This window comes from Pseudophryne corroboree, chromosome 1 (genome assembly GCF_028390025.1).
Source record: "Pseudophryne corroboree isolate aPseCor3 chromosome 1, aPseCor3.hap2, whole genome shotgun sequence".
In the NCBI taxonomy this organism is placed as follows: domain Eukaryota; kingdom Metazoa; phylum Chordata; class Amphibia; order Anura; family Myobatrachidae; genus Pseudophryne; species Pseudophryne corroboree.
The window spans coordinates 531,302,529-531,317,254 of NC_086444.1; the positions used below are offsets into that span (position 1 = coordinate 531,302,529).

Genomic DNA, 14,726 nt, shown 5'->3' on the forward strand with positions numbered 1-14,726 from the left:
TAAGTGTCTGGAAAAAATAAACATGCATTCGCACTTTGGGAATTGAATGCGGGACCTAAGCATGGGAAGCGGCACACTTCACCACTCAGACATGATGCCTCATGATAGATACACAAGCTCATGTGTAAATGTACTGTAAGCAGTGATCACTTTCCATTGGTTTTTGTTTATGCCGTTATGGGACTTGGACGCTCATACTGTACAATACATATAATGTCAGTTATATGTTAGTTTTGACTGTATACACTATTTTTATTTATTGATTTGTCAATGTCAATGAACTACAGTATTACTTTAACACATTAGTTGCATCTGTATACACTGAGAAAGTGTACAATGAGAAAGTGTGTCCAAACTTTTGACTAGTACTGTACATATATACAAATACTTGGGGCTGAGAGAAGACTGGTGGAACTGTGTTGGAACTGTGCTATGCAGAGAGCACTGTTGATTAGCGCTCTCTGTAGAGGCAGCTCCGTGATCTTGGTTTGTTCTGAGACAGACATTTTTTTCAAGACTATTATTATTATTATTATTATGATGTGTGGTAGTAGTATTGTTGTTGTTATTATTATTATTATTATTATTATTATTATTATTATTTATTTATTTATTACATAGTGCCAACAAACTCCCCAACATTTCATAATGGGAACAAGCACAGAAGTAAAACAAGACTATCTATCACCTCGATATAGATATAAGAGGACTCTGCTCACAGGAAAATATGAGTTTGATACAGAAGGGTAAATGACACTTCCTAAAAATTGGGTCATCCAGACTGCAATGGAAAAAGTTTGTATATAATATAGTCATATGGCATAATGGTCAATGAGTTATTTGACTACCGTAGTTAAATAAATGTAAGTTTTGATTATGAATATGGTTGACAATTGGGTTACATAGCCATGGGAGGTTAACCCTTAATATACCAAGCCTACCTCGTCAACGTACTTTACCAAGCTGGTATCTTCAGAGGACCCCACTTTTTTGTCTAAATTTTCAACTGTTTGATGCAGTAAATTACTAAAATTATGTTTTTTGGGTTTCTGAAGGGATACGTTCTAGTAAGGGTATGACAGCATAAAATATTTTGTTTATTTATTTCAAGAGTATTTAGCCAATAAAAGCCATATATTCTTCTTCATTACAGTGCATACATTTTTACATCCAATTGGATACTGTATATTCTTGTAAAAAGGTTATATCATTTTACTACGGTAACAATACCTCACTATTCATTTGTTGCCATCATTACAGTCCTTAGCACATGTCACAGTGGTGGTTGTTTTCCTGTGTTTCTCACATATAAAACATTCTGCATTTGTAACGTAGTATACACAGTATTTATCATAATCTGATGCGGGACACATAGAAAAATCAGGAGTAAAATAGTTGTTATAGATACGGCAGGATCACAGAAAATAACATTCTGGAGTCCCCAGAAGACCCCCCTTGGTATACTAAGGGTTAAGAAGATGGTTAGGTAACTTTTCAGGGAATATTTGATGGTTTGGAGGAAAGGGGGGATATACTAAGGACTTGTAGAGTGATAAAGTGTAGAGGAATACATTCTCAGCCAATCAGCTGATAACTGTCATGTTCCAGTCTGTGTTTTAAAAATGAGTTAGGAGATGATTGGTTGGTAGTTTATCTCTCTTCACTTTATTTCTCTCCTAGGCTTAGTACATCTGCCCCGTAGTTATAGTCTTGTTGTCTGAGGGTGAAAATACCACAGTGTTGGACCAGCCTGGGAGCAAGACATGAGAAGCATAGGTCTTTGGCAAAGCAGAGGGGTCAACTTGGAAAGCATTTTCAGACAACAAAAGAGATTGGTAATGATTTTTTATGTTAGTGAATATATTTTATAATGATTTGTTAGGAAGGATTTATTGTTGTGATGGGACATTGTCTGAAGACCTAGAGAATGCAGCATGAGAAATGAGTGAACAAAAATGTCAAATGTAGCACATAAGTGAAGTGCGGTGGCCTTTATATTTAGCAGTCAATAATTCACTGAAGACCTGTACAATGGAACCCTTACTGGAGAAGGTGCAACAGGTTTTCATAGGAGTGAAATTTTGCAAAGTGAACATACAGTACAGTACAGGCCTCTAAAGAAACTTGGAGGGTTATGGGAGCAATGAGACAGAATAGTATTCTAAAAGACAATTTTTATTAATTCAACAGAAATAATGACTGAATGCTTCAATAATGATGTATGAATACAATGGATACCAGTGGAGAGATAAATTACAGATGTTAGACTGGACAGGTATTGAGATAGTCATACTCCTAGTGGGGATGGGAGATAAAATGATATACATTATGGTACTCTTTGTGAAGAAATAGACTTAACAGTTAGTTGCATTCAGTGTCAAGTAATATCCATTTATCTATCTATCCACCTTTTAATTTATCTCTAGCAAAGGTGGATTTAGACCTCATTGGGCCCAAGTGAGACACTCATTTAGGGCCACCTTACTTAAACAATCCGCCCCACCCCATTCCCAGTCAGTTTGTGTATGCCAATTCCCTCTCACCCCCAATAGTCACTCAGTGTACAGTATGCCAATTCCCCCAACCCCATTCCACCCTATCCCTATCAGTCAGTGTATGCCAAATCAACCACCAGTCAGTCAGTGTATGCCAAATTTTTCTTATCAATCCACAGGAGTTTCTGAAAGACCTATACTTCTCCAAAGGATTCAAAGAGAAGGATAGAACGACAGCATCAATAGCATAAATGAGCTTATTTTTCCATATAGCAATCGGAAACCCTTCAACTGACATCAAATAAATGAGATGCATTCATCAAAAGGATTCTTTAGATCTTCATATATATATATATATATATACATACAGTATACAGTATATCATACTTCATAGGGATATGACATAGGATGTTGTATCCCATAGGAAAAGCACTCACCTAGAAAATATGCCCTATGTTCATTGAGAGGTATCTTTGTACACGATCTCCCAAAAATGGCATTCTCAACAGCAGATCACGCTTCCCACCAGTAAAGTTCCACAGCGAGTTGAAGAATGTCCAAAAAACATATTTATTTTTACATAAAAAGTTGATTCACATAAAAACAAAAATATAAAAACAAGATAAAATGTAGTGGTAGTACACCCTGTAGTCCCCAGGTTTGATATTTATTTATTCAACAGATATTTACCTGGTTTGGGTTGTTTATCTGGTTATCCTCCCTTGGAGAGAAGTAATATTCTAGAAAGGGGTGGATGGATGCCTAGAAATATCCCAGAGTATATAGTGAAACAAACAATTTTTTTCCAGAGGGGTACTACCACTACTTTTTAACGGCTCCAGGCCCATCCATCAAAATAGGCCCACAGGATACCCTGCTGCTGGAAACAGGGAAAAATGTTTTTCCTGTTGCAGCAAGTCAGTAGCCGTCTCCCCACCACCCTGCACAACAGCAGCAGCCAGCGGTAACTTGCCTGCTGGGATGCCAGGTGACTCCACTTTTCCGGTCCTGTGACCCCCCCCTGGCTGCCAGGCCAGCTCCTGGTGCTTGCTGTATGGTAGGAGTTTTTCTCCTCAAAGCGAGCGTGGCCATGGGTCCTTGATTAGGCCATGCCCCCAGCCGAGCGTGGCCATGGGTCTTTGATTAGGCCATGCCCCCAGCCTTTCCTGGTCGGTCTGTATGTGTCCCTTCCTACTCCTGCTGTGTCCGGTTGGCTCAGTGACTGGTGGTAAATGGCGGAGGGGGAGAGAGTGGGAGGGCTGTGGGTAACAAGATATGTGTGTGGGGAGGGATAGGCTTGGTGTGTGTGAAACAGGCTGTGTGTGTAGGGAGTGGGGGAAACAGAGTGGGGGGTGTTTGTGTGTGTGTGTCTGTGTGTGTCTGTGTGGGACAGTGGTTGGTTACATGCACCGACTCTTAGTTGTTCACATTGGAGTCTATGCTGAGGCAGGTGATCTGCACATCTACAGACACTCGGTCCTTGTGCTGTAGTATGTGCTGCAGTATGTGCACTGGGAGGGGCTTTGTTGGTGGCATTGGAATGGAGTCACAGCTGTGTAGGTGGGGGGTGCGGGGAGAGTCACTACTCATCCGGCTTAGGGGATCCTGTTCCCATCAGCAAACCCCTTCTCTTTGGGGCTGTTTACGGAGATTTCCCCAGTTGGTTTTCAACCCCAATCTGCCCCTGGCAGCAGTCAATCTCAGCTCGCAAAGGCATACCGGGAGATCGTGACTGAGCTATCTGGCTGCTGCTGATTGCTAAGGGAAGCCTGGATAAATAGCTGCTGCAGACAGAGTCACCAGTGGCGCAACTACAGTTGCAGGGGCTTGGAGGCGTCAAGCTTGGGGGGGCGCAGCAGATTCCTAATGTCTCTCCAAAAATGGCCACCTTAGGGATGGCCATTGACCATCGATGATTCCTAATCATCGATGGTTTACTACTGATGTCAAATAGTTTTGCCATCGATGGGAGAGAACGAGATGGTTTCTCTCCATTGATGGCTTAGCCTAAACAAATAGGTTTTTTTTAAGATGCTGGGACACGGAGCATAGCACCCATGAAGCCCTGCCCCTAGTCTGTGATTGGCCCATGGGAATAACAGAATAATAGGGATGGTCATAGATGAGTGAAACCATCGATGGTCTCCCATAGCATAGTATACTTAACCTCTACTGTCCAACTTCCCTGTCCCTGCACAGAAGTGCCAGGAGCGCTCAGAGGCAGTGCGAACACTTACCCACTGGCAATGAGCTTGTCATCCCCAAACCATTACACCCCTAGAAATTAGCATTCCCTCCCTCCCAGAGCATTATACCCCCAGAAAATTACACCCCCAGAAATGAGAATTACAACCCTGGCAATGAACATTACAGAGATGCATGGTGGTAGGGAGGTGATAGAGAAACACAGCGCGGCAGGGAGGAAATAGAGAGACATATGGCGGTAGGGAGGGGATAGGTGGACACATGGCAGTCGGAAGGGGATAGATGGAAGACAATAAAAATGTGAAAGTCTGTTTATCACAGCAGAGGCTCATACATGCGGGATCAGTATGGAATACCGGCGACTGGCCTTCAGTATACTGACAGAGGCATCCCGGTCATTAGTACAGTATGCCTGCAGTGTTGTGAGCTCTATAAAGACCCTTGCTGGCATGGTGCAGCGGTGTGAGCTCTAGAAAGCCCCTTGCAGGCATGGTGCAGTGGTGTGAGCTCTAGAAAGCCCCTTGCTGGCATGGTGCAGTGGTGTGAGCTCTAGAAAGCCCCTTGCTGGCATGGTGGCTCACTGCATTCAACACAGGTTATATTCTTCCTCTATGGGTGTTGCAGACACACACAGAGGGAGAATAGACTGTGGCACTGGTATTCCGGCAGCGGCATTTCACTGCTTGTCGGGTTTCTGGCATCAGCATTGTCACAGCCGGGATCCTGACTAGCGGTACTGTATCATGCGGTTTAGGAGGGGGACCGACTCTGTGGACTCTTTCGATTATTAGATCTTTACATTCTGTCTCGATTTTCAAGAGTTGTGGAAGCGTGACAGACACAAAAGACATCAGAGCTGGGCCTTTCACAGATTCTGGTGTCCCAACTATTCTTATATTGGATCTCCTAGAACGATTTTCTATATCATCAACTTTATTTCAGAGTTGATGATTTTCTTTTTGAAGCCTTATAATGGAGCGTTGTGCTTCAGACAAATCATGGCAAACTGAGGCTACTCGGTGCTCAGTGTCAGTAACTCTCCCCTGCAGGTGATGTAACTGCTGTGTAATATCTGTCACAGCTTGAGTTAACAGAGGGGTCATAGTGTTCTTTATAGCATCCACTATATCTTTATATGTGGCAGGATAGTCAGGGGAACGTCGTACCTGTGGTGTGTTTGCATCCTCTAAAGCTGCAGCAGCAGCTTTCTTTGATGCTGGGAGCCGCGTCTATGTCTGGCGCCATGATGGGGTCCGCACGGCGCTTCTCCTGGCGGGTCTGCAGCGGCTTGGCGGCGGGTGGCGAGGCGAGGTACTTCTCCATCTGGGTCACGAGCAGGGGGAGAGACCGATCGGTGAGGCAGTGGAGGCTAAATAAGCCTTTAAAAAATATTAATAGCCGGGTGCAGAACGGAGCAGCACGATCACGCTGTGTCCTGCATGCAACCGGAAGCGGAAGTCGACTAGCGGTATTGTAAACGCTTACCCTACATGCAATACACAAACAGTCTATTACAACATGGAAACATCCCATCCACTGCTACAGTGCTAAGGGTACAACAGTTCTGCACAGTATTTGCAAATGCTGAAGCATTCTATTTACATGTGTGAAGAGCCTTGTGACTTTTGGTAAAATGGAGAAAAAGTCTCTGAATGAGAACAGGCCAGAGGCTGCAAATGCAAAGCATCTTTACAACTTCTGTACAGTGCATGAGAAAGTGTAACTGAATGGCTGTGGAGGGGGCACACTCTAAGGAGAGGATGTCTCTCACCTTTAATACAGTATATCTCCCACTTCTCAGCACGCATGCTCAGCAGCAACCATCTTTGTACATACCTAACACACATTACATCCTGACCATCTATCCCCTATTCACATTATCCACTCACACTCTGATTCCCCACACACACTAGGGATGTCCATTGGTTCAGTTACCATTGATTGTTACCATCAATGTCATTATAGCAAGCAGCCATCGATGGCAATGAAATATGCAATGGATGACATTGATGTGTTTCCCAACTGATGGCCATCCTTGTTCTTTGGATGACTGGCCCGTGGGACAATCAGAAGTTGAGGGCGGCGCTTTTCAGCTTGTTTGCAGACAAAAAACAGTTTTGCTGTGCCATCGATGGGGGAGAACCATCAGCATTTGACATTGGCCTTAAACCATGTAGTAGTTTTAGACGAAAAATGATTATAAAAACTTTTTTGTTATAATTATTATTATTGAAATTCATTTTTCTGGGAGAATTAGACGTTAGAGTTGAAAGACTAGAACCGCAAATCTCTAGCTACATAGGCAGTGACCTTACCACTATGCCACAATGCCTGCCTGCATATGTGACTGGCTTCTGCATAGTAAAGTCTTTTGTGCTGCTGTGCCCTTATGATCAGTAATGGGATAGGGAGGAGACTTAAAGAGGTCTGGAATGCTATCTAGGCACCCATTTTACAGCAAAATGTACATGAAATCAACCAAGGCAGTTTTCCTCTAAATGAGATGTCTGATTTTCCTCTGGTAGTTCACAAACTATGTGGGATTTCACTAACACCCCACTCCCACCCCGTGTATTTCACCCATTAGGGTCAGAAGGAGAGAGACGCTGAGAGTCAGGGGGAGGGCTAATGAAAACATAATTAGTTGTCTGTCTGTGGAAAAAGTTCAATATCTACAAATGAATTACTCCTTACCCATGTGTGTTGAGTGGGTCAAAATGGAAAAGGAGATGAGAGCAGAAACAAATCTAATATTGGTATATTTGTATGAAATAAATGGTTTACAAGAAAATTATCATATTATAAAATTATATAAATCTATTCTTGAATTAAATAAAAAAATTTACACACAGATACTTGGATTTGAACCCCAAGCAGCTACTATGACATGCAGTGATTTTACCAATAAACCACAATATCTGTAGGTGTCAAGCCACTGTCTTTTAAGTCCTACATAGTAAAAATTAACTGAAATTGACCATATTACACAGCTGAAGTATACTGTAGTGTTCTGAAAATGCCATCTGCTGTCTAAAAAGCAGTACTGCACTGTATTTCAGCCTTTTTACACATGGCTGGACATGGCAGAGATAATCTTGTGCCATGAATGGCAGGCCATGGCATTATTTTCAGTAAGGTGTATGTGGACACATCTGTATATTGGCCATTAGTTGTGCTGCAGGGCCGACATGATTTGTCTGTAAAAGACAGCCGATATATTGGCCAGTGTGTACGCACCTTTAGATGCTAACTCCACAGTTTCACCTGAGGGGCTGGAAAGTGTTTACTGGTGTGTGGTTTAGAGGGGGAGCAGGCTGAAGTTTTTTCTAGGGTGATGAGAAACCTTGCATGGCCAGCCATGATACAGCCTTGTTGGAGGGCACCATGGGACTCGATGGGCCCTAAGTGGCTGCTGTGGTAGCATAGCGGTAATTCCACTACTGTCCTCATATCTATCCATTGATATATCTATCTATCTATCTATCTATCTATCTATCTATCTATCTATCATCTATTTCTCTAATTATCTATCTATCTATCTATCTATCTATCTATCTATCTATCTGTCTGTCTGTCTGTCTGTCTGTCTGTCTGTCTGTCTGTCTGTCTGTCTATCCATCCATCCATCCATCCATCCATCCATCTATCTATCTATCTATCTATCTATCTATCTATCTATCTATCTATCTATCTATCTATCTATCAATCTATCTATCTATCTATCTATTTCTCTATCTAACTATCTATCTATCTATCTATTTTTCTATCTATTTTTGTACTGTTGCATGCGTGAAAACAACTGCTCTATCATTTTTGTCATCTTAGGTGTCAATGAGCATTTAGTGTTAGCTTTTAGTGTTAGCTTCTGGAAACCTGATTTATAATTGCCTTTCCTATGCTAACTGCTTTGTTTCCCTAAAGTAAATTCTTCATAGAACAAGGCAAATGAAAATGGTTTTAATTTACCAACCCCATTAAAAAACCTTATGTAGAAGAGTTGTTTGAAGTTCAAATGAAGGACAGTATCTGAATAACATCAATCCCCTAGAGACCTTACGACACCTTACAAATGTTTTCTTCAGCAAAGACAGCAAACATCATAAGGCCTTTTGTAAATATGTCTACCAGACTCTTTGTTTGAATAGAAATATTGAACCTCACTATTACTTTTATATACACAAGATTATTTTAGATTTCTGTATTTGATCAATGTTTTTGTGTGCCATTGGAATTATTTAGTTAATAAAATAAATCCAATATTTTAAATGGATAACTAATCCACAGCATCTTAATCTATTGAAGGTCAAATGTAAAATATTCTGGTTGATTAATTCTTCGTATCGATGCATTACCCTATAACATGATTCTTCTTTTGAAGTAAATAAATCCGTTTCCATAAGGTTAAGTTTATTTCTTATTTCTGAGATGTAAGCAAATGGAATAGCTATACAAATTTTGGCAAAAAACATCATTAGTAGGAATTAAAAATATTATAACCTACTGTAGCAATATGTAATTAAATAAAATGGCTTATAAGCAAGATTATTATGCATATTAATAAATCCAATATCTTTCAAATTGGTCATTTTTTAACTTTGCTCTTTTCCAGTAAAAACATATATATTATTTGTTTATCTGGCAAGCACAAGTTACATGTACTAAGTATATCTTTTTTTTAACTTTATTTTGTTAAGATTGCTTATGTATTTATAAAAATGTAAATTTGTAGACATTAAGGAGTATATTTACTAAATGTCGATTTTGGTCGATGTTTGATATGTCAAAAATCATCAGTTAGTAAAGGTGTGATTTAGACCCTTAGGGCTAGATGCATCATCGCTTGGAGAGTGATAAAATGGGGAGTGAAAAAGTACCAGCCAATCTGCTCCTAACTTCCATGTCACAGGCTGTGTTTGAAAAATGTCAGTTAGGAGCTGATTGGCTGGTACTTTTTCACTCTCCATTTTATCACTTTCCAAGCGATGATGCATCTGGACCTGTAACACAAAATCCTCCTGTATTATTACAAAGTGTTCTAGATAATCTGGAGTCTGTTAATCTGTAATTTCAGAAAAGTTTCTGCCCAATATTCTTTGGTCTATATGGAACGGCCTCATGTTTTAAACCCTGATTGTACCCTATTTCACAGAATTTTTGCAGCAGCTCCTGAGTCTGTTAGATAAGGACCAAGGGGTAAATTTACTAAAATGGGAGTTCTATTTAAAATGGGATGTTGCTCATAGCAACCAATCAGATTCCAGGTATTTTCTTCCAGAAGGTGCTAGATAAATGAGAAGTAGAAGCTGATTGGTTGCTATTGGCAACATCCCGTCTTAAATAGAACTCCCATCTTAGTAAATTTACCCCCAACTCTGTAGTTTAATGTAGATGGTAAACTCTGCTAATTTAATCTCCTGGCATGACTTATTAGCAGCAGGGTTCAACTGAGTATGTCCCATATCCTTTTTAGGATCCATGTGCATGAGATCAATTTGTCTTGACATTCCACTAAAATGTATTTTAGGATTTGTTGCTTTACCTATTATGCAATAATTGCATGTTATAATTGCTGTACAAGCTCATAGTGTGAGGTTCTGCTTTTGCAGTTCCTATATGCATTCTGTGTTTCTGTGTTCAGGTGTCTTTGTTACAGTATATTCAAATGCAATTATCATTTCATCTGTTCCTTTGCGGTGTTGAGATGATATAGGTGATCATCTTGTTTGCCTATGGCTGTCATCTACCTTCCACTATGGACACTACAATAGTCATCTTTGAATTTGATGGTGAGTCACCATGTACCTTATAGACAATAATCCATTACTGGTACTGCCAAATTGCTCATATTTTTTATTGGAACACATGAATAGACCATGCTTAAATTCCCCATTGGTGATATTACTTCCATGTGCAACACAGATGATCTCTTTGTAATGCTGGTCAAATTCTGTGTTTAAGTTTTATCACTTGTCATGTTGCTCTCAAATCTGTGTAACTTCAATGAGACAATATGAACTTATGTTGCTTTAAAAGTTAAATTCCACTGATTTGTGACTTCATTAAGGAGAGTGGTTTTGACATTATACTTGGACTTTTTTGGAAATGTTCTCTGTTTCTCTGCTTTCAATATTGAGCAATATTATTTAAGGGTTCCTATCTACACTGGTGCTCATCTTTAAGAGGCTGATTAAGAGATAGATGCTATTTTTACAGCCTCAGAGTCTTTGTAAGCAGCAGCTGTGCTAAAATATGCAAAAGACGCATGAGGCATCTTGTATTAAAATACACCCACTGCGGGCTTCTGTGAAGCACTGCTGTATTCGAAGATGCAGCATCAGATGAACTGTGCGATTCTTCAGGTAACTCAGGCTGTCCAGTGGAATCATGCTGCAAGAGCCAGTGACGCTGCTTCTGAGGATGCAGCCACTGGCTAAAGCACACCCGGAAAACGGGGCCAACACACCCCAGTATCTGGAAAGCTGCCATCCCTACATGCCAGTTCTACTCTATGTCAATCATGTTGCATCTTTTGGGTTACTGCGACCGGCATCACAGACCCAGATGTGCACATGCACAGGGTGGCATCTGTACATGCGCAGATCTAAAAACATCAGAGATTTGCATAAACATCAAGCCCCGAAGTCTGGTTTTCACAGTGTCTAGAGATCAGGCTTTGTTCACAGGGCATTAATAATTTCCCTGTATGTATACAGGTAGACTACACAGAAAAAAGGTTACATATGTACTTACAGCATAGTTTCTCAAGTGTTTTCATTAGGGGGTACACAGAGAGTGACGTTCACTTAATTTCTAAACAATCTGACTAGATTGCTTAAAAATTAAGAACACATCGCTCCGTGTGTAGGGGTGCCGGCGACAGCGATGCATGGTCCCACGCGTCGCTATCGCCGGTGCTAGATTGGCCACTGGGTGAAATGAGCTGCCCCCCGTGTCCCCCCCCCTCCCTTGCTCAGCACACATCGCGTTGTGCTGAGCGGGGGGAGAGATGTGTGCTGAGCGGTTCACTCAGCACACATCTCCCTCCACATCTCCCCATCTGTACAGCCCTTTAGCTTATTGCCAACAGTGACAGTGATTTTCAGGACGGGACTTTGAACCACTTCTTTAATATAATGTGTATATATCTTGTTTAAAACAATATCACAAATTATAGTACACACTATACAATTACCTAGGCGATCAACCCATAAACTCATGGGGGTAAATTTACTAAGATGGGAGTTCTATTTAAGATTAAATGTTGCCCATAGCAACCAATCAGATTCCACTTGTCATTTATCTAGCACCTTCTCGAAGATAATACCTGGAATCTGATTGGTAGCTATGGGCAACATCCCATCTTAAATAGAACGCCCATCTTAGTAAATTTACCCCCTGATAGTTGTATAGTGTGTAAATGGTCAGATTGGGAGGTCACATCTAAATCTGTTCATAAAATGTGGCCAATCCCATAGAAGAAATACACACTGAGCTAAAAATAGCTCAGTGTGTACGGGTTAACACTGATCACATAATCTCTCAGGGAATCGGAGCATTTTTCAGATCTGCAGGTATACAGAATCAGCACAATGGCCCTCATTCCGAGTTGTTCGCTCGGTAAAAATCTTCGCATCGCAGCGATTTTCCGCTTAATGCGCATGCGCAATGTTCGCACTGCGACTGCGCCAAGTAAATTTGCTATGCACTTAGTAATTTTACTCACGGCTTTTTCATCGTTCTGGCGATCGTAATGTGATTGACAGGAAATGGGTGTTACTGGGCGGAAACAGGCCGTTTTATGTGCGTGTGGGAAAAAACGCTACCGTTTCCGGAAAAAACGCAGGAGTGGCTGGAGAAACGGAGGAGTGTCTGGGCGAACGCTGGGTGTGTTTGTGACGTCAAACCAGGAACGACAAGCAGTGAAATGATGCCGAGTAAGTCTGGAGCTACTCAGAAACTGCTACGAGGTGTGTAATCGCAATATTGCGAATACATCGTTCGCAATTTTAAGATGCTAAGATTCACTCCCAGTAGGCGGCGGCTTAGCATGAGCAAATCTGCTAAAATCCGCTTGCGAGCGAACAACTCGGAATGACCTCCAATGTTTACTCAGCTTTAGATTACAACAGATCTGTTAGTAGTGAAAAAATGGAAGGTCATCTGAGTCTCCTGTTAAATACTATAGTAGTCAGTATAATGTACATACAGTACTTTAGTACGATGTATAATATTATATAATTTTTTTATATGCTTTATTTTCAGATTAAATATAATAACTTGTAAATGTTTATACAATTATGACTTTGAAGTTATTAAACAGAAATAGTGAACAGCTCAAGTAAAAATGTACAATATTGTAACTTACGTGCTACCAGGTAGCATCTTGTTGTTGTAATCTCAGGGTAGGTCTGAAATACAAAACCATGCTATATTATAGGGACACCAGTGTACTTTAATACAGTATTTAAACAAATGCACTTCATATTAAAAAATAATATTTAAAAAATATATAATAGTATAACAATCATAGAAAGCCATGGAAAAATGCTTAAAAATGCACAAAAATCTGTACAATAAAAATATTGATTCTAATGATTAATGTATTAAAGTTGCCAAAATAACTTGTGTGCTACTGAAATTCATCTACTGTACCTGACTAATGAAACTCCATGTCACTTAAGGTGAGTACACAACTAGCTGAAAGATTATCCGCCTGATGTATTGTGCTGACATCACATCTAATCGGGCATTTAAATGTGCCTGCCCAGTTGAGATGTCCGTCACTGGCGGACCCTGCAGCAAGTGCACAAGTGGATGGCCATCAGCTGTGCTGTGCAGGGCCGATGCAATATGTTGAAACAATGTCGTTCAGAGACATATCATGGGTTAACACTCACTAAAGAGCTTGCAACAGATGATTGAACTGCCAGTATATTGCTCAGTGTGTACCCAGCTTTAGACAACCTTCCTTCAGTAGTGGCAGACTTCTGTGACGTAGTATGTAGCTATTGCATGCACATAAAGCAAAATCTTTCTCTGCCTCCCTATCTTTAATCCTTAACCCAACTTTCTGTTGAAGCCAGTAGTCTCCATGTTGGCTCCTTAAAGGAGGCTTCATTCCCCATCCAAGATGGCCACCCTCTCTACTTCTGCACATGCTTATTGTCATCTTATTACTGTGCTAGAGTACCACAGTAGTATACTAACATTTTCCACTTAGCTCAGTGAGACCCGGTGGTTCCATAAATGCTGTTACCATTAAAACTGCTGGTACCACTTCCAGCAGCCATTACTGCTATCCACATACAGTCACCGGCTGAAGGTCTGTACACTCCTCTCCATGCTGAGAGTCTGTTACATGCAACAAGATTACTGATAAATAAACCATATCATCGGTTAAATACTGGGCTGTTCACTGACTTCAGGGGATCTTCTGAAGTGTACTGCTATACCATACCATTGCCAATAGTGCACACATATTCCAACACTTTCTACTACTCTGTCCCTTATCTTCTGGAATGATTGTCTCCATTTCCTCTTTTTTGTTATTTAATTGATGTTTACTACTCACAATTCCAGAATGTCCAAACAACATACATCTCTTTATTCTGCTGATACTTTGCTAATGGCACTTTCACTGTTTCGAACCACAGGAAAAGTACATCTCTTCTTGTCTGTTCTGCTGGTTTGATTCATGGATTAGTGAGTTTATGTATCAAATCTTCATAAATGACAGACAAATCTACCTTTCTGTTTCCCAGTAAAGTCTTACCTTTTTGTCTCACATCACTAGTTACTTAACTACAATATAGCATCATAAAAGTTTGTTTTTCCTAAAGGTAAACATACTGAAAACGGGAAGGAATTATTCCTTAATTCTCAGAATAATACAGGTATGTAAACTGTGCTTATTGCTTAGGTATACTTTTGCCTCCCTCTTCTGTACTCAATTAATCCTGTTGTTTCTATGATAACATTTATCAAACATTTTAGCCCTAACATAAGATACAACTAATATTGTAATTT

The 14,726-nt window shown here is 40.5% G+C and overlaps 1 protein-coding gene across 33 annotated transcripts in view; it reads right to left on the minus strand.

Annotated features, from left to right (window-relative positions):
* The window catches only part of PTPRD (protein tyrosine phosphatase receptor type D), a 2,362,472-nt gene that overhangs the window by 1,402,579 nt on the left and 945,167 nt on the right, over window positions 1-14,726 (minus strand). For all 33 annotated transcript variants that reach the window (XM_063914017.1, XM_063914015.1, XM_063914014.1 and 30 more), the window contains exon 6: window positions 13,066-13,108. The gene's annotated coding sequence lies outside the window, so the exon portion shown is untranslated. The remainder of the gene's footprint in view (window positions 1-13,065; window positions 13,109-14,726) is intronic.